General features: G+C 36.3%; 1 protein-coding gene across 3 annotated transcripts in view; it reads right to left on the bottom strand.

Moving 5' to 3' along the window:
* Positions 1–25660, bottom strand: part of VPS13B (vacuolar protein sorting 13 homolog B) — a 385119-nt gene that overhangs the window by 135053 nt on the left and 224406 nt on the right. The window lies entirely within an intron of this gene.

Below are 25660 nucleotides of genomic sequence, written 5' to 3'. Positions count from 1 at the left end.
TTTATCAAACAACCTAGCTTACATCTATTCCAGGATATAGTCTATATTTAAATTATAAAATAGACAATAAAATTATGTAAGTATAACAACATCTAAAATTACAAAGACGTGATAATACCAAATTTTAAATGAATTGCAGTTACATAGAATGTGTTTAGCTAGTGGAAAATTGGCCCATCAGGGTCCAACAAATCTTTATTTTATTTATTTATTCAATTTCTATAGAATCTTCTGTGCTGCTGCACAAAATTGTATTATATACAACACATTTATTTATTTATTAAATTTCTCTGCTGCCCATCTCGTACACAACGACTCTGGGTGGCTTAAAAGGTAAACGTAAAGGTTTCCCTTGATGTTAAGTCCAGTCGTGTCCGACTCTAGGGGGCGGGTGGTGCTCATCTCCGTTTCAAAGCCGAAGAGCCGGCGTTTGTCCGTAGACACTTCCGTGGTCATGTGGCTGGCATGACTTAACGGAATGCCATTACCTGCCTGCCAAAGCAGTACCTATTAATCTACTCACATTTGCATGTTTTCAAACTGCTAGGTTGGCAGGAGCTGGGACTAGCAACAGGAGCTCACCCCATCATGCGGATTTGAACCACCGACCTTCCAATTGGCAAGCTCAGCAGCTCAGCGGTTTAACCTGCAGCGCCACCATGTCCCCATCTGTGCAGCTTACAGTCAATTGAATAACAATCCATAAAAGCAGCACCATATAAAATCAATACAAATATAATCCCCTTAAAATAAATTTGCTCTTACAGACTTTGTGCTTGTGGAATTAAACTCTTTGCTAGAACCTCAATGTCTTCTAAGTAGATGCAAATGCACATGTATGTTTGTGGGGTGGAACACTGTAGATAAGTAAAGTAGCTAGCAGAGCTACAAAAAGAATCTGTCAAATGCAAACAATTAATATTAATATTTTTCAGGTCAGATACATTTAGGCTAGAAGATAAAGAATTAACTTATTGCTAGCCACTGTGCTATTTTAACCTCTGAAAAATGTTTTATGTTCCTTAATATTGGGGGATAACCTAATACCTGCTGAATTTTTGAAATTAAATGATGGATGGTGGATTGATCCATAGCAATCCCCATTTATTAAAAACGTAACATCCAATCTATGTAATTATGTCAAAATAAGCCTCAGGTAGAAATAGGCAATTATAAACTAGGTTCTTATTTATCAGGCTTCTTGACTGAACAATCTAAAAATAGATTCTAGCTATGGAACAAACGAGTTTAGACCAAGTATGTACCTTTCCATCGATGCATAATTCTGCATCATGTTTTCACAAAAAAATGCTCTATAGGCTCACCATACTGTCTGCATTAATCTGAAGACAGCATTTGATACAATTCTGGCTTAAAGGTTTTACAAAAAATTAGCAGCAATCAAACCTTGCTTGATTGTTTTATATTCCAAATGATTATATTACTCCATGATAATCCTTATTCTAATAATATAGAACTATGCCAAAATTGGTGTTTTCCTTTGTTTCAAATAGGCTAGCTTTTGTGACCAAAAAAGCTTACAATTAGTTATTCAAAAACAAGTTATTCACAAAAAGAATCTCCAACTACCAATATAAATGGCATCCAAACAGAACAAACCAAGTGACTTAAGTAGTGGTCCTTTACTTGAAAACAACATATTTGAGAACTTTAATCTTACACACAGAGGCTTCAAATATGATCATTAGATATGTTAGTCAAACAAGCTTTTGTTTCAGTAGCAGTTGAAAACTTTAGAGCTAAGGCATTTTTGCTTTTTTTCAACAGTGTGTAATTCTGTTGTTATAAAGACATATTACCCTTAGAAGCAGTTCAATACAGATGCTCCACACTACTCAATTATCCCTAATGCTCCAAGACTTTATTAGGATCTCCTTCTCAATCTTATCATATGAGAATCTGCCACCTGAGATACTGGTTGAAAGTAAATCTTGAGATTGTGGCCCAACTCATCCTTGTAGACAAATTCTTTAAGAAAAACGTTATAGCCAATAGTCTTCTCTGCTACAGCCTGTCAGCTTAAGTGCTAAAGACAATGTTTCTGGATAAAAGCGTTTCTGAAGTTAAACAATGCATTCTGGCTCTTGAGCTATGAATTGAAAGATCTAAATCTTTAAATCATGCCACTGGACGTTTTTATCATAATTCTTTCCTCATTTAAATTATTTTTAAAGTTCCCCTCCCCTTCAAATAAAAAGGCATCCACACTAGCATGTTTTAATGCCCTACCCTCAAAGTTAGCAAACAGGTAGTTTAATAACACCCCTTATTCAGTTCTTCATTGCATAACCTCAAAAGTAGCCACTGAAACAAAAGCCAATGTCCTGTTGCATTGTCTACTACAGTATATCAGGTCTGGCAATCTACACTGATAGATTCACTTCTTACTAAATGTACGGTTTGACTGAGATCAAGATTATACAGTACTTACTAGCTGAAATGTCTAAGAAACTTGATAAATTTTGCTCCAATGTAATTACCCTCAGAAACTAATGAATTTAAACTTACTGTGGTCACTGTTTAGGGAACAAAAATGATGCTTTCTAATGTCAGTAACTTCTTTATACAATATAACTATCTGGATATGGGCATATTACATTTTATCTCTCCTGCTTCTTATCTTATCTTCGCTGTTTTATATCTATGTATTCTTATCTGGTCAGCCAATGTGATATAATGGTTGCGGTGCTGGAATAGGGAGACACCTAGGTTCTACTTGACCCTCAGGCATGGAAGCTTGCTGGGTGACATTGAACCAGTCACTGTCTCTCAGCCCAACATTCCACACAGGGTATGAATGGGGAAAGAGAAGAGAACATTATGCATGCTGCCTTAACCTCCTGAATGAATGATAGGATATAAAATAAATCAAATAATTAACTAAATTTTGGTCCCTGTAAATCAAGTCATATTTAATATTGCTTAATTTTGAAAACTTATCTGATTTTTAAAATTTAGTCAGAAATCTACCAAGCAATATTAGAAGTTTCCTGGTTTAAATCATATTAATCACCATGCAGGAAAATAAGATATGTTAGACATCTGGTAAGCTATGAAGTCACAACACTGATAAACTCAGAGGACTTTGATCAACCCAATGAAAGATGAAATCTGTAAACTGTTATTATAGAACCAGAACTAGAGAACAATTGGCTAGGCAACATCTCACAAGATTTTAAAAGTAGAGTAACATTTGTGCACAGCAACTCTCCTGCACTTTTCCAGAGTGTTGAATGTGGGAATTCTAGGAACTGTAATACCAACACAGCTGGAGGGCATCAACTTTGGGAAGACAGGCGTAAAAGACACCAAAACCTAAAACTAAGCCACCAACCCAACAGAATCTTTCCACATTGTAGCTTTACAGGAATTAAATGGAGCAAATGACATTTCCAGAGAAGAATACATTTAGTGAAGCATATTAGTACAGAAACACATTCTGGGAATAATTTTAGTGGGGTTTTTTAGTTACACTATTTTCCAACTTGAATTTTATAGCTACTGCAACTAGTACAAATCTGAGGCAGACACAAAGCTGTGAGGTTTAAACATGAACACTGTATGTTGAAAAGTCTTTCTAATGTATGTTGGATTAATTTTAGTATGAATACTTAGTTGAAAATTGGTTATGTTCTGTAAAATATGAGTTGATTAAGAGACCACTATTTTTGGCTCTAACAGATATCTTCTATTTGTACATTCTTATGAAGATTTAAAAGATACTATTTAAATAGAATCACAATTTGATTAACGGCTAATTTAGGAGGTCAGGGTGATTCACAAAAAACAGAATTTATAAAACTCAAACATTAAATTCCTAATGAAAACATTACAATCAGTATTTAGACACTTCAGTCGACACAAATGAAAAGATAACTTGGCAGAGTTATCAATCTAGAGCAGGATTTTTCCAAGCCAATCCGATTTCAATGGGCTCCTAAGGGGAAAAGGTTCCATGGCTAAAACATACACTAACAATTTTCCTCTCGATGGCCTAACTTGGCACACACATGGTGCTTTTTGCAAAGAATCTTCAGTAGATCAAGGGGTCTATGGGAAGACATAGAGCCCTTGAGATCTGCCATCAATGTTCTCTTGGAGGATGTGCATCCTTACACATTACTCAAGATTTGCAGCTATTAGCTTTAAAAAGCCAGCTTGATAATAAATCCAGGAATAAAGTGAATATCCTTTTACACTAGTGAACAATTCCAAATGCAAGAACTTTTAAAGACATCTCTTGCTTTGTTATGGAAGAAATGGCCCAATACTTTAAAGATGTCAAAAACACCAATATCGGCTTCCTGATAGCAAACGTAATGGTAACATTTATCATTGAACTGCATTTATATCAGTTCACTCACTCTTTACATAACCCATTTAAAATGAACAATAAAAGTTTTCTTTAATTAGCTACTGGTGTGCATTAACATGATCATGATTAAACCATAAAAACCAACTGTACATTACTCAGGTCCCCTATCACATGTGTTTCAAATTATTTTAGCTGAAAATGTACTTTGAGTCTCTTTTAAAAGTTCAACCTTCTGCTTTCAGAGAATTAAATGCATATTACTGCAGTGGAGAAGATAATGTTTCAGACCTCCAGGCATATATGAAACAAACTGGCAGCACATTAGACAAAATGCTTTACTTATTAGATACTTCCTATTCTAAACAGTGTCATCAAAGGCTAAAAACAAAATCCATATAAAAGCTGCACAATGCTTCCACACAGACCCTGTGCCAAAATCCCTGTACTTTCCAACTAATGAGGAAAGGATGTGCACTCTTAACATATGAATGTAAGATTTTCCAAGCATTTACTTTAGGAAACAGTACTATTGATTCCATATGGCTTATGTTAAATGAAACTGTATTGGTAAAATAACCTTTAAGATATCTGGCATGATAACCATAATTAAACAGTATTCAAAGGAACAAAACAAAAGGAGAATTTGGTTTCACAATGGCTAATTAAAATAAAATGAAAAAACACAGCGTGTCCTCTATCAAGATAAATTGGTAATTTTTAAAGAAAAAAACTACTTAAAATACTGTTAAAATATACTTTAAAGATAAAATCTAAAATGCAGAGGGAAATATTCGTAGTTTGGCAAAGAAAAGTAGCATATGAGTTGGAATTTTTTTATACTGAAAGAATAGTTCTAAACGTTTGAACAATAACCAGATGGGACTTAAATCAGAGGAATTCTACAGTTTCTCTGTCAGAATGAGTTGCAATGTGAAAAAGTTTTCAATTGCTGAAAAATGTCAAGTCGATAGTTTACTTCTGAGATGGCTTTGGCACATTTCCCCCATCCTTTCACATTGCAGTAGCCCCACAGAGAAGGTGATGAAAGCTATGCTAGTAGCTAGGGAACTCTGGCAAATTCTTCCTTGTCATGTGTTGAGATAAGTGACTTTATAGCTTAACCCCTTGATTTCAAAAGCATTTAGAGAAGATAAAGAGATAAGGGCTGTAATCTGTATCCCCCCTTCATGAATATATGCTGTTGTTGGGCACCCTAAAACATCAATTCAAATATGTTCAATGTTTTTATTTATTGCTCGAGGCAAGATACGGCATTAATTGTCCTTTCAATTTAGGGACCCATGTTGCTCTAACAATTGGAGTACTTTTGTTTCAGTGTATGAACTGAACTACATAAATCATGAAAGCAATTTATTTTTCCAAATCTTGGTCAAAAGAAAGACATAGGCAGCAAGCTGACACTATTTCTTTCAATGCTGGATGCACAAGCAAACACTGTTGTTTTCTAAGGTGGAAAATTATACTATGTTTTAATTTGCTGCATAATGGTAAATTTACCAACAAGAAATGGGGGAAAGCGCTGTTACACAGAAGGTGTAACAGTGAAACTAAGAGGTATACAATGGTATGTGACTTCAGTGAATTCATTCAGAAACACTAGCAAACTGCAATATTTATATAAATTACAAAACTTTACCTTCTGATTGTTTCATTTTCCTTTCTAATATAAGCTTCTGCTTGAAACATACTGTATATTTTATGAATTAAATAAATTTCATATGTTTTTCCCTTGGGGGAGTGGCAGGATAAATTTGTAACACAGATTCTCTGTTATCTACTTATTATTAATCAATCTTATTTCTTTCAGGACTTGTGGCAAAAATTCTATTCTGAAAAGCTATTCAACAAACTTAAATCTTTTCTTTTTTGAAATGATACCATGGATAACACTTCTTTTCCTACCATATCTCCACATGTAAACACACCTATATTTTTGGATGACATCCAGCTTGAACAAAGCTGTTTCAATATGCATTTTCCATCAATCTTTTTTCTGTAATGAACAAAGCAATCTTGCATGCTCCCAAACTGCATTTTCGACAATGGAATAACTTTGGTAAAACTACACTGACCCAGCTGTTAAAATGAGAACTGTTTTAAACTATAGCATATAAATACTAAAAAGAATAGTTTCTATAAGTGCTACTTATATGCTGCTACTAACATAGAGATAAGAAGACAAAAATGAAACAATATATGAGATATGGATCTGATTTAGCATACATAGATTTTATGCAACATTAACTATTGCTTCCTATTTTAATTAAAGAATAATCTGATTTCAAAGCTACACAATCCAGTTCTACATCCCACATTTGTATTATGAACAGAAACAATTTTAATATGCATATTTATAGTTGATGCAAAACATATCATTTTGAAAGAGGTGAAAATCAGAGGTGTGCAAAATGCTTCCAGATCAAGCCGCTCCAAAACCACTAGAAATATTCCAATCTTGAAGAATAATTCTGGTGAGGTTGAAACAATGTCAGCATCAGAATACTTCCAATACTGTTGGAACAACTTTTCCCCATATTTCTTTTTTAAAAAATTAAAAAAAAACTTTTCATCAAATCAGATTGCATTTAAAATAATCCCAAATTCCCTACCCAAATCTGATTTGATGAATTATTATTTAAACTGTTGAAGACATTTCGTTTGTATAAGCTCAATTTTAACTGCTGCAATTTGTTACTAATTTGTAGTAGTGGCAATCCCAAAATACATTTTAGAGACTGATTGCTGCTAATATTATACTTTATCTTAACTGACTACTCTGTTGTTGATGGCCAAAGATACTTGATAAGATTTGTGAGAGGACCTGAAATAATCTGTTTCTCTTTCCTGATGTTAAGAGACAAAACTATAAATACACGGAACCCAGATCAACTGGGCAGAGTAATGTGGCAACCTGCCCCACCTCTGAAATTTCTGTTCCAGCTGATATGAGCATCAGACCTACTCAAGACTACTCAGCGCTTCTTCAAATCACATTATGCCAAAGATATTCCTGAAGTAGAGTAATGGTGAATGAGTACGGCTATGCAACTGCATAACATAATTCTCTTTTAATGACAGCTGTCTAATAATTCTATTTATGTTATTTTCTGCTTCTTCCACAGTAACCTTGAAACTCACATCTAAATATTTCCTCAAATCATGAGCTCATATTCAACCTCATATAAAATACTGAACAAGTTGCAAGTGTGAAACCACAGACAGAATGTGCAAATCACATCATCAAATCACATCTCATTTAATTAAGAAAAAAATTAAGATTTTAAAATGGATATAAATATATTGTTTATTATATAAAATTAACTATAACAATTAGGAGTAGGCATTAAAAAAAAGGGAAAATCCTTCCAAACTCAGAAAAAAATAGTCCAACTTGGAACATATTGAGATACTTGTGTTCCAAAAGACCAAAATCAAAACTTTTTCAACATTCTATTATACTAGTAATTGGTGTTCAAATTCTTTATTTCCTCAATTTTTGTTCTAGCACTACAAATTAGATGGGTCAATAGTCCATGGTGAGTGCTATTTACCGCCCAGCCTATAGAACAATTGGCCAAATAGTTCATTAAGAAAAAAAAAGATAGAAACGCTTTAAATATTCATCTAGCTAGGAACAGTTAAGAGCATTTTTTGCTGCCAGTGCCTGTGTAAAGATCCAAAGAACTGTACCCAGAAAAGATGCAACAGTAATGGATTTATTTCAACACAGCCCATGAAAAACCTAACAGCACCAATGCATTTCTCTGAATTGGGTAGTGCAGTTTTTGCATCTGACCTTGTGTGCAAAGTACAAGCAAAGCAATGTAGTTTTTGCATTTCTCAATCTGCAATGTCACCAACATAGCAACATTATCTAATACACAGAGAAAGTGCACACTTTTTTGCCTTTGGCAATCTGCTTGTGAAGATCAAGCAAAGCAACTTAATTTTTGCTCGCCTAAAATTTTATCAACAATATCTGAAATATACATGCTCAGTACGCACTTCTGCCTTTGGCAACCTGCTGAAAATAAAAATATAACTCAGAATACATAGGGACTACAATTTTAATTAGGACTACCTTCCCTATAACAAAGAATTTTAAAAAAGCAATGAGCCCATCTACAAGGCATGCATCAGCCTTTTTCTTATCTCCAAAATGGTTCTCCATATCTGAACATTTGCTTAACTGAACCTCCCCTGCCTTTCTCAGTTGGCTCCAAATAATGGTAGCATGGATAGAATATGTGCTTGCTGTTTTGTTGATTTATGTATTCTCCATGACATGGAGGAATTTTTAAAAAATCCAAGCCAATTGTGATCACTCAAAACATCAGATCAGTCAAAACAATGTGGAACATCATTTCTCATTTAATCCCAAGCTCAGAACAAAACTATGAAACACAAAGCATTTGTTCCAAGTTCTGAATGTTCAACCACGTTAAGCCTGGAATGTTTTGCACATCTATAACAGTAATGGCTTTTTAATCGATTTATAGGGAGTAGGCTTATTCCTTGTTATGATGGAAATAGTTATTTATCATCTATTTCAAGTCAAATGTGCAAAAGTAATTGTTAAGTCCCCACATAGCTAATTATGTTTTAATAAATGTTAATGAATAGGATGGGACTTTGAAGGTTGGACACTAGCAGGAACTAGAAGGAACTAAGGATTACAATGAAAGGAGAACACTTTAATTCAACTTACAAATACAGAATGAAGCAAAATATTTTAATATTGGACATATTGAAGAATATTTTTGAATAATGGACCCAGAAGTTAATTTTAAGAGTGTCTGCTTCCATAAACAGACTGTGTTTCAAAGATGTTATGGAAGAGGCACAAGTTTTACCAGACAAGACTAAGACTGGTCTAAAAGTGGATTTAAAAGTGGCAGGCTACAAGAATGACATGGAAAAAGATTCTACACTGGACATACAAAACAAACTGGCTAATATTTTAATAATTAGAAGGGATATACAAATAACAAAACATGAGAATGACCTGGATAATTTTTCCTGTACTGGATTTACAAAAGAGACTTGTTAAAGCTTTAAAGAATTTGTGAGAAGGGACAAAGAAAAAATGAAAAGAAATCAAGTTCAAGGACATTATTTGAAGGGACTAAAGATCATGATTGTTTAAAAAAGGAAGGAATATAAAGTTGGTTTATTTGATCAAGGTTAAAATAGATATGTTATCCCTGGTAACCCTTAATGGACTTTTGCTGATCAGGACTGAAATGACGAGGTTTTAAGGATTTGTTTATAGATAAGAGATGGGATATGGGAAGAAGAGATGATTTGTTGTTATTTTAAGAGAAGGTGGTAAGTTACTAAAATTCTTTACACTTGTGAGGAAGGGGGAGGTCATTTCTTTATATATATATATTGCTATATTCTTATTTTTTTCTATTTCTTTTCTGCACCTTCTATTTTTCCTTTTTATTCTTTTCTTTTTTCGTTTATATATTAGTTTTTATCATTGTATTTATTTATTTATTTATTTATATTCAATTTGTCCCCGCCCATCTCCTCCAATCAGGGGACTCTGGGCAGTTTACAATAATTAATTAAAACAACAACCATACAATAAATAACATATACAAATATAAAATTACTCTAATGAATAAACATAAATAAGAATAAAAAAGTTAAAAAGTCCAAATGGCAGGAGAATCTAAAACAGTCCAAGTGTGGGAGGAGTGGTCTATAGCAGCCATCCCCATGTAGATCTATTCCCCTCTCCGCCCCAAGCGAGGCGGCAGAACCAGGTCTTCAGACTCCCCCTGAAGGCCAGCAGCGATGGGGCCAGTCTCACCTCCGGGGGAAGCATGTTCCACAGGGTGGGAGCTACTGCAGAGAAGGCCTGCTTCCTGGACCCCGCCAAATGGAATTGTCTTACAGACGAGGTCCACAGCATGCCCCCTCTGCACGATCGGGTGCATTATTATATTATATTATTAATAATATAATTATATTATATATTTTAATAAAATTAGTATTAAAAAAATTATCCCCAAAATAATGAATCTCTAAAGACCAATGGGCTGCCTTACAATCTGAATGGTTTTATGTATTTCCAAATTTACTGTAGCAAGAATCTAAGGCATTAAATATTAATGATTCCCTTACATGCAAATAAGACTTTTATCTCCCCCGATACCCAATGTGATAAAAATGCAACCATTCCAAGTGTTCAGAAATGAGAGAAAGAAAGTAGTGATCTTTAATGGTTACAGAGTTCAGGAACTGGAAATCAGTTGCATGTAGGGAACGATCTTCTTGACAAAAAAAGGATGAGTAACCGCGGGAAAGAGGGTGGACAGATTAAGCCTTTTAGTAAGCTCTATTAAATTTCTTTTTGCAAGCTAATTTTGTATTTGACATAGGGTAGTGATTCTTTGTGGGAATCTTAGCTCCAGGAGTAAGACTGATTGGGGAATTACAGAACCAATGGAGGAGCATAATCTAAACTTCCTTCTCTTTCGAACACATAATTGTCTACATATTTGACAGGAAGCTAAAAGGGTGTACTTGCTGAAGGGTGGCCAGATCCTGAGATCTTAAGACTGTGAGTGTTGCATCCCAAGATATCAAAGGTAATGTTATCTTGATTCCAATGAATATGAAGATTATAAATCTATAGGCAGTCCATTCTAGGACTATTGAGGAATGCAGTGGAGAGGCTGATGATTGCCAATGGTGAGTTCTAAAGATTCCACATATTCCATAATGGGTCCTGAGTAAAAAAAGGAGGTTGGATGGGCTGAACATATTTTCAGTGCAAGATTCAATGAACCTGCTTGGGGTGTCAGAATCTCGTAAGACCTGAAATTGCATTCCAGTTGAGTTCATGTCTACAGGGCAACAGGAATGACCAAATGTCAACCCATAGCTCTGCATGTCTGGGCTCCATTTAATTTCTGCTTAGCCCAGCCTCTGAGACCTTGGGGAAAGGGGCCACATTGTTTTCCAAAATACAAGATCTGAAGTGTTTAGGGAAACTATTGGCAAAATGTTCTAATCCCCACAACAATTTGAAGTTTTGGATAAACTGGGTATTTCCATGCAAAATGGTCATAATATAGACATATGTTGTGTGTGATGGCACAAATTCTCTTGGGCAGATAGTGGAGGTGTTCTGGCTCCCAATTGCATAAATTCATTTTCTGAAAACTCTGAAGTATGGATGGATAGTGTAAGAGAGAATAAAAAATAATAGTGGTACCTTTCTTTCCTTCCTGTACTCTACTGCAATTCCTCAAGTTGTTAATCAATGCCCAAGCAAACCTGCATCAATGTTGTTATAATACAGTATATGAGGTGCTTTGACAAATTAGCTCATTCCATATCTTAACTCCCTTTTTGAACTGGTCAATTAAACCTCTTTCATTTCAGTTCAAAACCTGAGCTAAAAGCTGAAACTTAGCCACATACTCCTGCACCAAACCCTTTTGTAGACAATGGATTTTAGTTGATTATTACTTGTCTGAATCTTCAAATTTAGCTCTTAAACATGTCACAAAATTTGTGACTTGAAGGGAAGTTAACAAATGCGAGAGTGAGGTATATTTCCTGAGTATACTTCCTGAGTAAGGAAGACAGTAAATTTGCTTGGATTCCCTTCAGGCCTGTCAGGCAAGGAGACAGGTACTCAGTGTTGAAGGGCTATAGTTGTAGATGGTCAGAAGCCACTGTGTTAATCCTTGATGTGTAGGCAATTGTTCTCCCCCATACTGATGGGAGTAATGAGAATGGGCAATGGAGTCATAAGGCATCCCAGACTGGACTCAGCAGTAAATCTCAGATGTCCTGACACTTTATCACTTGGCTCAAAACTCTCAGACCTGTTTCAGCTTGATTAGAATCTTTATAGCTGATAAGAATGAAGCTACACACAACAGCTAATTGCCCACTATTAGTGCCAAGTTGTAAAAGATGTTTAAATGCTCAGGAGTTTAAACTCTAGATTTCTTCCTCCCATCCTTCCAAATTGATGGACACTTGGCCCAGTGCTTGGTGGCTTTGAAACAGAACAGTTGTTTTATGTTTATGTATTGGTCATCTCTGGCCTGGGAATCACCAATGTCTGGTTTGCCTGCCTCAAGCCTTATATGGAGAAAATATACTGTAGTATATATGAATATATATGATGGTTTTAGGGTGGATTATTTTGGGGTAGATTCCATGGAACACCTTAAAATGAAATCACTATCTCAGAAGTATATTGAAAATTGTATTTTAAATAGAAGGTAATACACTAAGCATCTTCTGAAAATACTGGCAAATTGGACCTTGACCATTGTTACACCATCATCTTGATGGAACTTAATCTGGATCCAACAGCCAAGCTTAAGAATCTAGAACACTGTGTAATTCCAGTTGAGAGCCTGTCACAGTGTGAAAAAGAAAGCACTCACTTTCCTGGAGCTGAAGCAGCAATGAACAGCAGCCAAATAGACTCCTATCTTTGCAAATATTTTATTACAGCAGCCAGAAGGTTCTTCTCCACTGATGAATTAAAGTACTATTCATCCATTAGTGTATCAGCAGAAAATGACACTGGTGAAATCCACTATTAATCCCTTGATCAGTACCATTGCCAATTTCTAACTTGCCTGTTTCATCTGAACTGACATGTTGCCTAACATGCTCCTGCCAGGGTGTATTATGCAAAGGAACTAGTTTAACCCCCTGGCTTTAATACTCCTTCCTTCCAATCCAAAAGTCCCCAGGGGGCAAACCCCCCCCCCAATAACAGTGACACAGCTTGATACCTTTGAGATTCTCTGCCTTTCCTCTTGATAAATAAAGGCTAAGTACTGAGGAGTGACTGGGAACATAAAGAGAACTAGTTACACACGCAGACACACAATCTCATAAATGTTCAAAGGACACAAATCTCAACTTCCTCTAATTCTGGGATTGAGGAAACCATTTGCCTGTAATTTTACGTTGCTGAATTTCAGCTTTGCTAAACCTGTATTCTATGGTCCCCAATCCTGTTACTGCTAATGCAGTGCTTTTTAAGAGATTGGAAAAGCTTTTATCTGTGAACTATGAGTTTCAGTTCTATAAAGTTGAATAAAATCATCTAACCTGTAAATAATAAACAAAAATAAATATAACACATGTGTACTATAAAAATACAACGAAGTCACTGTAAGAAGAGAAGAACATGATTTTTTACATCCAACATATCCTTTCCTAATTAACTTTTCTTGGATGCTTGTATTACATCTAATAAGCTGGAAAGGCAGAAATTCATCTTGTAGCTTACATATATATGCAGTTTACGGTCTGTGTCTAATACAACAATTTCATTTGCCAGGAAGAAAAATAATTTACACCATTATTTTTACCTTCAAGTGTAGAAAAAAGACCAGCTAATGACAATTTGCTCTTGAAATAAAATGTTTACAAATCTAAATGACTGCAATTTTCTTCATTGGGTTCCCAAGATGAGACCCATTGTTTCCTTTGATCAGGGGACCTACAGCTGGGATGAATAATTGTCCCAAATTGTATTATTTATTAATATTCAATAAATATTAATGTATATTTATTAATACACAATTATTAACCATATGTATTCTATCTTAAACATTCTGGAAGACCTTTCTACTAGTCAGTAACTAATCGAAACAGATATTTGAGATGCATAGCTCTCAATAATTTGTCATTTCCATGTGTGGGTGAAACGATCCTAATCACATAAATGCTTGTTGGTGTTTTGATTATGTAAAAGGCAAGAATAAAGATGTATTTCTTAACAAGAGTATTAGTTTTTCAACTGAAAAATTATTTAATGGCAATACTGGGCCACAGACTAGGGTTTTTTCTGTTTATAAATATTATTGCAAATACTTTTAAGAATTGAATAGAAGGTTTAAAGTTCTGAGGATGTGGAAGAGACAAGGAAGGCAAAAATAAGACAGCTGTGAAATGTGGGATACTTCATACAATGCAATTTCTTGTTGTATTTTATTATATTGCTGTAAGCCACACTGTCTGGAAAGATTGGCTGGCTTACAAATTAATTAAACAAATAAACAGGTGGTGATGATGATGGAGGAGGAGGAAGAAGAGGAGGAGGTAATAGTTTTCTAGTTAAAAGAACAACATTTTGTTTGAAAATCTGAAATAGCACAAAAGACTTACATACTGAAACACAAACCACAAGGCCAGAACTAAAGAGAACATGCTAATGATTAAATAGAGAGATAAAATTTGGGGCCATACCACTGCAGTATTTGGTACAAAAATCTTCTGTCACTGTGAAAAGAAGCAGTCCCAAGTTCTAAATAAACAGAAATTTGTAGGAGGGAAGATGAGGAAGTGGTGTCTGTATATGTGTATGTATGCATGAGGTTGACAACTGTGCAGATCAACGATTATGCATGTTGACATTAGCAGCTTTTTAAATGTGATTCACCAAATCTTTTTAGTGCTGCATATATGTTCAGAGCTGCCCATCAGTTCGCATAGTCTAAACATAACATACAACACTGCTTTGAGATACACCAAAAGCAGTATTTTGCCACTTAACGCATTTTAGAAAGGAAGATCAACTTAAAAAAATAACTACACACATACTGTATATGGGAGAGTTCACATTACCAACAAGTAGAAAAAATCCTAAACATCAAAGTGTCTCATTTCTTTTTCCAGACTGATAATTTTTTTTCAGTGAAACAAGATTGCAGAACCAACTAACTTTCTAGATCTGAAATGAAAGCATTTTAGTTGGATGGTTTCCTATGGAAAATATACAGCTCAAAAGGTATTGACATACAGTGGAAATTCCAAACCAGATGACATTCCAGAGAGAACACAGAAGGCTCCTCTCAGCTTTCTTGGATTTCAATTATCTCCCTGTCATACACTACTTCAACAGAAATTGCTAGACCAAGAATTCTGGTTCAACAAAAACTGAAAGTTATAGATGTGAATAAAATGGAGAATAATCCATTATGTTCTAAGAAGCTATAATTGTAAACATTTAGATTCCTTTAGCAGCTGGCAATTCTAAGCTGTGCATATATTTAAGGTTTTTAGCTAGAAGTTTTTGATTGTCCATACTGTAAAAATATAATCTTAGAAATGTTTCAGGGTTTAATATTTCAAGGCAGGGTGAATTTTCTACATCCATATTACAATTTGCATCTATTTTAGTGTCCATTAGTTTGCTTTACACACCACTACACATTATTAGGATTGTTTCATGACTGCCTGAAAATTACAAGGAGTTAATCCTCCAGAAAATACATTAACCATAACTATTTAAATGGTATCATGAAACTTATTAAAACAAATGATTGTTTTCAGATAGTAGGTTTTATCATTGCTTTAAAACGATATGTGGATTTTCAGGTGACAGTGTTTCCTGCCAATTTTACAGACATCAGAGTTTTAATAAATGTTTCTCATACTTCCATGATTCATTTCAGGTATTAAAGTTGGAAACTTATTCTCAGGTATTCAAGTCTGGAATCATTCCCAACATTACAGAAACAGATGCTTGGGAATCCTGTGACACATGTCCCAGCAATCTATTCATTTCTTATTGGCTCATGTTTTCCTTAAGTTGTGATATGGTCCCCCCCCCACAAAAAATCTTTTTCTATATGACCCATTAAGTTTTTATGCTTAAAATTTAACTATCCAACAGCTGAACCAGATTAATTGCTTGAATATAGTTCAGTGCAGATTTTTGTAGATGTTATCTAAACAATAGTCCCTGGAAAGCCAAACAGAAAAGCAATCATTATCTCTGTTAGTCCATGGCAAAAAGAGAGAGAGGTGTCTGTCTGTCTGTGACCCACTAGAATTGGTCCAGTCAATTTGATCTTGCCAGGAAAAGCAGCTGGTGGTTCCCCACTGCAAGGAGGTGCAGAGCACCGAGGCTCAGAAGCACGGCTTTTCTGCAGCAGCACCAGCCCTCTGGAATGACTCACACTGAATCTTACTGTTTCCAGAAGCAGCTAAAAACAGAGCTGTTCTGGAGGATGTTTGGGTCTTGACACCTGGATTTTAGGGGGGTTTTTTAGTATGTTTTTAGAGTTTCATTATTGTTTTAATAGTAATGTTTATGGATGTTTTAGTGATTGCACATTCTTGTAAATCTATTGAGAGTCCTGTGGGATTGTGAAGGGATAGAGATGTAGTAAGAAATAAATAAATCTTTCCATCCTTGCAGAACATGGCAGTATAAAAATATGGTAAACAAACATACAAACACCATATAAAATAACACCAAAGGGTGCATCATCTTTTCTCCAGAAGGTTTCATGAAGCAAGATATTACAAAAAAACAAGAGACTGAGAAGAAATATTTCCAAAAATTAAGCTGGATGCTTAAAACATGAGGTCCATGGTACAAAACCAGTTCTAAGATGAGGTTGATTATCTGGTGGTGTTGATATCAAAATATACATAATTGTAAAAGAGAGTGAAAATGGTTGTTTTCCCCATTGCTAAAACCCCAAAGATTATCAGAATGGCTCTGGGGAAAGATTTAACTCTCTCCCCATCCTTGCTATAGTCTCGCAAAGATCTCACCTCTGAAGCTGTTATTTACAAGCCAAAAGAAAATGCTCTTAATGCCAACAGAAGCTTTCTTAGGCAGAGCAACATCAGAAAGGGGACTCTGTTGGAACAGTGACAAGGTGAAGTCAAGGTAAACTCCCGATTTCTACCCCTGATGGTCTCAGTGCTTTCTCATACAATCAGCATTCTGACATGTTGATATTAATTTTATCTCTATAATTAACATTTTATTTATTTATAGTTTGTATGGCCATCTATCTCATAACAGTGACTCTGGGTAGTGTAGAAGACAACTACTAAAACATCCGCATATAACCCATGATGTCCAAAGTTAAAACAAACAAACAAAATCAGGAAAATCACATCAGCAGTAAAGCTCGTCTTACCACCTGGCCCAAACGCCTCAGGAAACAGTCTTCAAAGCCTTGCAAAAGGCTAACAGGGTTAGCAGTTGCTTGGGTTTCCAAGAGGGATGCTATTCCACAGGGCTGCACTACCACAGATAAGGCACGGCTCCTTGGTCCAAGAAGGCAACATTGTTTAATGGAAGGGACTCAGAACATGCTCTCCCTAGACCTGGTGGGCTGAGCAGAAATAATGGAAGACAGGCAGTCCCAAGCTCTACATGGCAAAGGACAGAGTTACTTGCAGGGCTCTCTTCTCCCACAAACATCTGCCCACCTCACACGCTCCCACAGGGAGGCCATGCTCCTGGTTCCCTCTTTTAAACTTTACCACCTGATGGGACTGAGGAAACATGCCTTTTCAGTGGTTGCCCCTGTGCTCTGGAATGATCTTCCCCAGAATATACAACAGCCCCCAACTCTGCTTTAGGAAAGCTGTTAAGGCCTGGCTTTTTCCCAGGCATTTGGGTCAAGTTGAGTGGAACCCCCTTTGGGTTGTTTTAATTATTGTGCTTGGTTGCCATTTTATATTTTATATTTATATAATCTGTTTCTTTATGTTATTTGTTTTTTCCCCCCTTGTTTCTGGTTTGTTTTTCTGTCGCATGCTGTCCAGAGTCACACTGTTTGAGTTGGGCGGCTTTATACATCTAGCAAATAAATTCTGGACCAGCTGCAGCTTCCAAATGTTCTTCAAGGGCAGCCCCAAGTAGAGTGCATTACAGTAATTCAAACTGGAGGTGGCAAAGGCATGAATTACCGTGAGGCTTCCCAGTCCAGGAACAGGCGCCACTGACTCACAAGACAAACCTGTGCAAAGGCCCCATTAGCCAAAGCTGCCACCTGTTCTTTGAGCAGCAGCTGTGAGTCCAGGAGGACCCCAAACATCATGTCTACTTCATTTTAAAGTCTCTATATGATTTAATTAAGTGCTTATCACCAAAAAAGGCCAGATTTTAAAAGCTACCTGCTAACAGCTGATTTGTTTATTTTACTTACATTCCACCTTCATTGGAGGTGGAATATAAATAACTCAGGGCAGTTAATGCTTCAGCCTCCTATTTTCCAAACAACAACACCCTGGGGCTGAGGGAGAGTGACTGGGTCAAAGTCACCCAGCTGGATTCTGTGCCTAAGGGAAGACTAGAATTTACAGTTTTTAGACCAGCACCTTAACTATTACACCAGACTGTCTCTCTGAACGACTGCATAAACCACTGACAGTATAGAGTAACCTATCACATGAAGGCAAATTAAAATTTTATTTCTTCATTTGAAAAAAAGGATGCGTTTAACATTTTAGTATAGATACTGGCTACTTCCTTCAGTATATATTGTGCTTGACCAGTTTCCTAAATGGATTATTTTTTAACTCACCAGAAGGAATGTCTTGCAGCAGGACAGATAAGGAACATATCTAGATGGTAGCAAACCTCCTAGAGGGACTTTTGCTTATAACTACTTTGCTATATTTCTATATTGCCCTTCCTCTTCTAAAGAGCTCAGGGCAGCGTACCTGTTTTTCCATCTCATCATTATATCTCCATAATAATTCCACTAGCTAAGCTACCACAGCTGCTTAGGCAATATTATCTTGGACCTCCTCAACCTTTATTGAATTCTCTAATCATTACAAGATATTACCAGTCAAAATGCAGTATCAAGGCTGTTATATTCTAAGTAATGTATATTTACTTACTTTTAACAACAAGTGCCATATACAGAACTGGACAACTTGTTTTCAGCTTGAAGGCTGATGTTGGTTTTGGAGAGTATGCCAGAGACTATATTCTTAACAAATTTGGATTAATTAAATCTTGAAATGTGATTAAATCATGACATTTGAATATAATTAAATATAATTGATATGATTTTTCTCATATTCAATCATTCGCTTCCTGAAACATTAAACATAAGATTCAGGGGCAACTTTTTGAGGTTGCACCCAAGGCTTTGGAAGCTTATATGTGGTTCTAGAGTAGCAGGTAGTTCCTCCTTGGTGTAAAGTGACTTTATTCTACTGAGGCAGCAAAAGTTTTTAAAAACTGGTTGAAATAAATTGTGAGATGCATTACTTGCACGCATTGCAATACAGAATAGCAAAGTCTACAATTTTAATTTTAGTAATCATTTTACTAAATCTAAAAATTATCATTTGTAATTTGAATAGTTAAGATAGATTACAAACTCCTGCTACCAAATTAGCCTTTTGAATTTTACAAAGCTCTGCCACATTTTATGCAATATGCTGATAGACTTTGTAAGAGATTGAACAGAATTTTAGGCTACTATATTAAAGTTAGAGACAAAAGAAATACAATCCCCACAACAAAGAGCTGTGTTTCAGATAACCAAACAACATAACCTTAAAATCTGGACTGAGCCCAATCTTGCACTTAACACTCAGGTTAAAACTGCTTGATCCATACGGGTTAGTTCTCAAACACATTGGAAAATAAATAAAAATAATTAGATTAAGGTTTTTTTAAAAGCTAGAAAAATGTACTTTGGCTGAAGTACTTTATTTATCTTTTAGATTTTTCATTACCTGAGTTTCCAAGATTTTTCTAAGGGAAAATCATCCCCTTGCAGCAATTACTATCTTGGTCATGAGCCAGCATGTGAGATTTTACAACCGAAAAAAGTAAATGTTAAGTCTTTATCAACAAAGAATTACATAACTTCTTGCAACAAATGATTATCTTGTGAAATAACATAAAAATGCAAGGTCATTTGGGAGGGTCATTACATCTGAAAATTGCGTGCTAAGGATTTTGAGTCACTTTTGATTTTTACAAGAAAAAAGAGAAAAATAGACTACCTTAAATTCCCATGGCTTGCTCTGCCAACTAATAAGTGCTTAAAGTGCTATCTGCCAGATATGTAAGAGAACAGAGATGGTTAGCTTACAAACCACAGAAACCATCTCTACACTTTGGTGATGCTACAAGATTCCAGCTAGTAGAGCTAACAACCAGTCCTGTGTTTTGAAGCCCCAACAGGGAAGGCTGTTTTCCATGCAAAGACCAACTGTATGAACCACTGAAGTTTTGTTTTGGGAACTGGAATTTGGGGTTTCTCTAGAACTCAGATTTAGAATAGCTTCAAGAGAATGATTAAACTTTGCTGTCAAATATGTGTGCTACTTTATTTGTAAACAGTGCAGAAATCAATTATAAATGCTTGTAGGTGTCCTAAAGATTCCATATGTGACTGCAATGCTTGTCTTTTCTTGTCTAATGGAAGGATGCTAAGGCTTTAAGAAACATTTTCCTGTGTCAAAGATGGACATTCAATACATCTTAAATAAAAATTAAGGAAAAATTTCATATTCTGAAACACAAAACTGTAATTAGTATAGCTGTAATTAGTATGGCTGGGACACACTCCTGTAGAGGTACAGTCATTTATGACATCATGTCCCATAATCTTATGTTTGGTTTCACCAAACATAACGAAGTTCTTCTGAGAGTGTAATGGTAGGAGACAGTAATTCGTCTTCCCTTCAGCATGGGAGCTGGCTGGGTGACTTTGGGCCAGTCATTCTCTCAGCTCAACCCACCTCACAGGGTTGCTGTTGTGGGGAAAATAGGAGGAAGCATTATGTATGCCACCTTGAGTTGTACAAAATAAATGCAGGATATAAATCAAATAAATAAATGTAAATGCTGGAGCAATAGTCCTAAATGAATAAGCAAGCAAGCATGCTATTGCACTTTAAAGACTAAATGCTGCTTCTCACCACATGGTTACTTCATGGAGACTGTCAGAAACTGCTTTTGTATGTGGTTATGCCACATGATTTGTGTGGACTGCTTCTCATGATACAGATTTTTCAAGTGGCTTCTTAAAACTGCTTCCATGGAACAGAGCTTTGTATGCATGCCAGCTCCTCATGAGGATGCGACTTTGCCACATGCTTTGCTATCTCCCCCCACCCCCAAATATTCTGTCTTTGAACTGATTCTGTATGCCAGCTGTTTCCCAGAGCAAGATATCTCATAATGGTTTGCTATGTAAGGCAGTTAAGATTCTGCAAGGTAGACTTCAGCAATTCATGGAGCGAGAATTGCCAGATGTACAAGCTGGGTTTAGAAAAGGCAGAGGAACTAGAGACCAAATTGCCAATATCCGCTGGATAATGGAAAAAGCCAGGGAGTTTCAGAAAAACATCTATTTCTGTTTTATTGACTATTCTAAAGCCTTTGACTGTGTGGACCATAACAAATTGTGGCAAGTTCTTAGCGCTATGGGGATACCAAGTCATCTTGTATGCCTCCTGAAGAATCTGTATAACGACCAAGTAGCAACAGTAAGAACAGACCACGGAACAACGGACTGGTTTCAGATTGGGAAAGGAGTACGGCAGGGCTGTATACTCTCACCCTACCTATTCAACTTGTACACAGAACACAGGCCTAGGAAAGTTTGCCGCATAAAACAACTACGGTGGTGTTTAAAGGTTTGTGAACCCTTTTGAATTTTCAATACTGAATGTTTCAATAAAGAAATGAACAAGTATTATGTTTTTGACTCATTTGTTTAACTGGTCTCTCTTTAGGGTTAGGGTATAGGGAATGGCCTTGAAGGATGGTGGGAAAGATCCATTACCAAGACAATGATCAGACAAGCATAGCTAAAGTTCATTCCCACAAACTAGTTTGAGAGAACTCCTCAGACAAGCCCCTTCCAAATTCACATGACGACAAAGTGAGGGAGGAGGGAAACACAGGATTCTGTTATTATAACTGCTTTAATAAAAATAGTTTTAGACTTATATGGCATTGGTTTCTTAGTCTGATCTACTTGATAGAGCTGACAGTTCCTATCTGTATTAGCAGGTTGATAGTTAAACCAAATATCCAGGTAAGTGTTGGTGTACATTATACTAGATGCATGCAGGTAGAGGCTTGACAGCTATTTGTGTGGGGTGCTTTAATCTGGATGCCTATATTTGATAGTTTATATGGCCCCTTCCAATTTTTTTATCCAATTAGCTTAAATTCCAATGTGAATTATCAGAATGGGCAGAAGCATTGGTGGTACTGCTCGAATTAATACTGGTATAGGTTTGGCCAGTATTGGAGAAGGAACCTTCGGAGCAGACTTATTCTAAGTCAGCTTCAATCTACCCTTTCTTTGCTTAGGATTCTGGGACTTGGATGTCAACCACTACTTCTGTTCTGGCCATTTGCCAACAGTTGTACTGGAAAAGCTGGGGATGTTCAACTTTGAATAATTTACTTGATATCAATGGGAGCTCTAACTGATCCAGTGACCCCAAAAGGACTTATGCCTACTTACTGAGCTTTGCAGTCATTTCATAAATGGCATATAGATTTGAAACGTAATTTTCTGGACACATGATGTTGCTGTCCCTGAGGTGTTGTGAGATGCTCCCACAGGACATTAAAGGTGTGAGAAGGAAGAGTAACAGGCCTGCTTTGTGACAGCAGGTTTCTACAACCTGACTCTTTTGTAGATAGAGGAGGCAGAACTGAAGCAGAAGACTTACTTTCCCAATCTCAGTAGTTTCTAAATGAAGCCTTGTGGACCATAAATTCCAGCAACATTCTGAGTGGGAATTCTCAAGAACATCCTAAGAGGAATACATCAACATGTTACCACTGAGTATTCAAAATAGACCTGAGAAGATTAGAGGGGATGGCCTACTTTTTCATGAGATACTGAAGCTGGAGTTTCCAACAAAAATCTTACACTCTGGAGCATTCCGACCTGAGCTGATATGCAGGTGCAGAATGTAGGAATTACAGGGACTACAGTGAAGAAATAGATACCCCAAAGAACTAAAATTCTGGATTTATATTGTGAAAGAAATAATTTATATCACAGTTTTATCTATACAAAGAAGGGATGTTTTTATAGGAGACTTCAAAGCAACTTACATTAATTGCTATTAAAATATTCACAGATTGCATACATATTAGAATGGAAGATGAAGGTTTTGTTCTAATAATTTGATGGTTGCTTTTCTTAAATATGTCAAAGAAAATGTGTGGTAAATGTATTTTTCATCAAAAATTGTGTTATCATAAATTTTGGAGCTGGCTCTAAAATGACTTTTATAATTCTTAATTATTTACTGAAAACTTGATTCCAGATGTTGAGTAACTTCTGTTTACATCAGTACTACAGAAAGAAAATTGCTAAGGATCTGAACTTCAGTTTTATTCAAGTGTCACAGTACAATAATTGTGAACATCTCCACAGGACTTCAGAATGACTTCATGGTGTCAGTGTAATAAAGATAGTATGAAATTCATCAAGTCATGAAGAATTTAGAGAAATACAGAAGAGATGAGAAAGGAAACTATATTATGGGTTTATTTTGGAATTGAGATGACTACTTTCTTTTGCTTTTCTTCAATACGTTCTGCAGAAACCATTGCCAAGTAACTCAAACATTCTTGAACCTTGCTTCAACAAACCTTTAAAAGGAATTCACCCACTTTTACTTATCTTTTAGCAGATATACTGGATTTCCTATATAAAGGCACAATCTCATGAATGAGAAGGTGCATTCACAAATCTGATTGATTTTATATTGCTTTTTCATAGTGTTATTTTAAAATTGTAACTTTTTGTAAATCACCACAGTTGCCATTGAAAGTGGGGTATAAATTACTTGTTGTTTATTTGTTCAGTCACTTCCAACTCTTCGTGACTTCATGGACCAGCCCACGCCAGAGCTTCCTATCAGTCGTCAACACCCCCAGCTCCCCCAGGGACGAGTCCATCACCTCTAGAATATCATCTATCCATCTATAGATTACTTCAAATTACTGAATTCCTGGGAATTTAATATAAACTGGAATATATTTATTTAATTTTATGAAGAAATAACAACAAGAACTGTAATAGATATTCTTAGGAACAAATATTTATAAATTGTGGAGTCCTTGGTGCTCTCTGAGCCTTTTTTTCTTGAGATGTTTCATTGCCAGACTAGGCAATATCTTCAGTGCAAAGAGGGAGTGGGCCTTGCTCTCAGTTTATATATCATGGCTTGCCCTGCTTGTGTTGGTGGGGGTGTTGTTCTCTCCTTGGGAGTTCCTTGATTGGGCTGTTGTTTGCTGCTTGGTTGATTGCCTGAGTTAATGGTTCCTTGATTAGGGTGTATTGTGCTATTTGATGGTTCATCTGGTGTTAATCCTAGTGTTGATTATTGCATAACTGGGTGTTGATTGCTGGCAAGATGGTGTTCTGGTCTTTTTGTTTCCTTTTTAGCTTTTCTATTGTCTCTTCTGAATGGTATGTAAATGTTGTTTACCTCTATGTGTCTATTGATGGCTGCTTTGTCTGAGTGCCAAGCTTCCAGGAATTCTCTGGCATTTTTGGATTTGGCTTGGTTTAGGATGCTCACCGTTTCCACAGTTCAACCCTGAGCTACAAATATTTGCTTCAATTGTTTATAAATTATCCAGTAATAGGATTCTTCAGCAAAGGATCGTTACCTCGTCGTGGTGCTGGAGCTTGAGCACCTCAATGATGCCATGAGCTAAACCGTGAAGGGCCACCCAAGATGGGAAGGTCATGACAGAGAGGTCAGACTAAATGCGATCCCTGGGGAAGGTAATGGCAACCCACCCCAGTATTCTTGCCGTGAAAACTAAATGGATCAGTACAACCAGAGATATGTTGGTATACCATCGGAAGATGAGACCCCCAGGTCGGAAGATGGTCAAAATGCTACTGGGGAGGAACAGAGGATGAGTTCAACTAGCCCCAGACGTGATGACGCAGCTAGCTCAAAGCTGAAAGGACGGCTAGTGGCCGACGGTGGTGGTGGTGAATGGCGAATCTGATGTTCTAAGGATCAACACACCATTGGAACCTGGAATGTAAGATCTATGAGCCAGGGCAAATTGGATGTGGTTATTGGTGAGATGTCAAGATTAAAGATAGACATTCTGGGCGTCAGTGAACTGAAATGGACTGGAATGGGCCACTTCACATCAGATGACCACCAGATCTACTACTGTGGACAAGAGGACCACAGAAGAAATGGAATAGCCTTCATAATTAATAGTAAAGTGGCTAAAGCAGTGCTTGGATACAATCCAAAAAACAATAGAATGACCTCAGTTCGAATTCAGGGCAAGCCATCTAACATCACAGTGATCCAAATATACGCCCCAACCACGGATGCTGAAGAAGCTGAAGTAGAGCAGTTCTATGAGGATCTGCAGCATCTACTGGACAACATGCCTAAAAGAGATGTTATTTTCATCACAGGAGACTGGAATGCTAAGGTGGGCAGTCAAATGACACCTGGAATTACAGGTAAGCATGGCCTGGGAGAACAAAACGAAGCAGGACATAGGCT

This window comes from Candoia aspera, chromosome 3 (genome assembly GCF_035149785.1).
Source record: "Candoia aspera isolate rCanAsp1 chromosome 3, rCanAsp1.hap2, whole genome shotgun sequence".
Taxonomy (NCBI): Eukaryota; Metazoa; Chordata; class Lepidosauria; order Squamata; family Boidae; genus Candoia; species Candoia aspera.
This window is presented reverse-complemented; position numbering and strand designations above follow the sequence as displayed.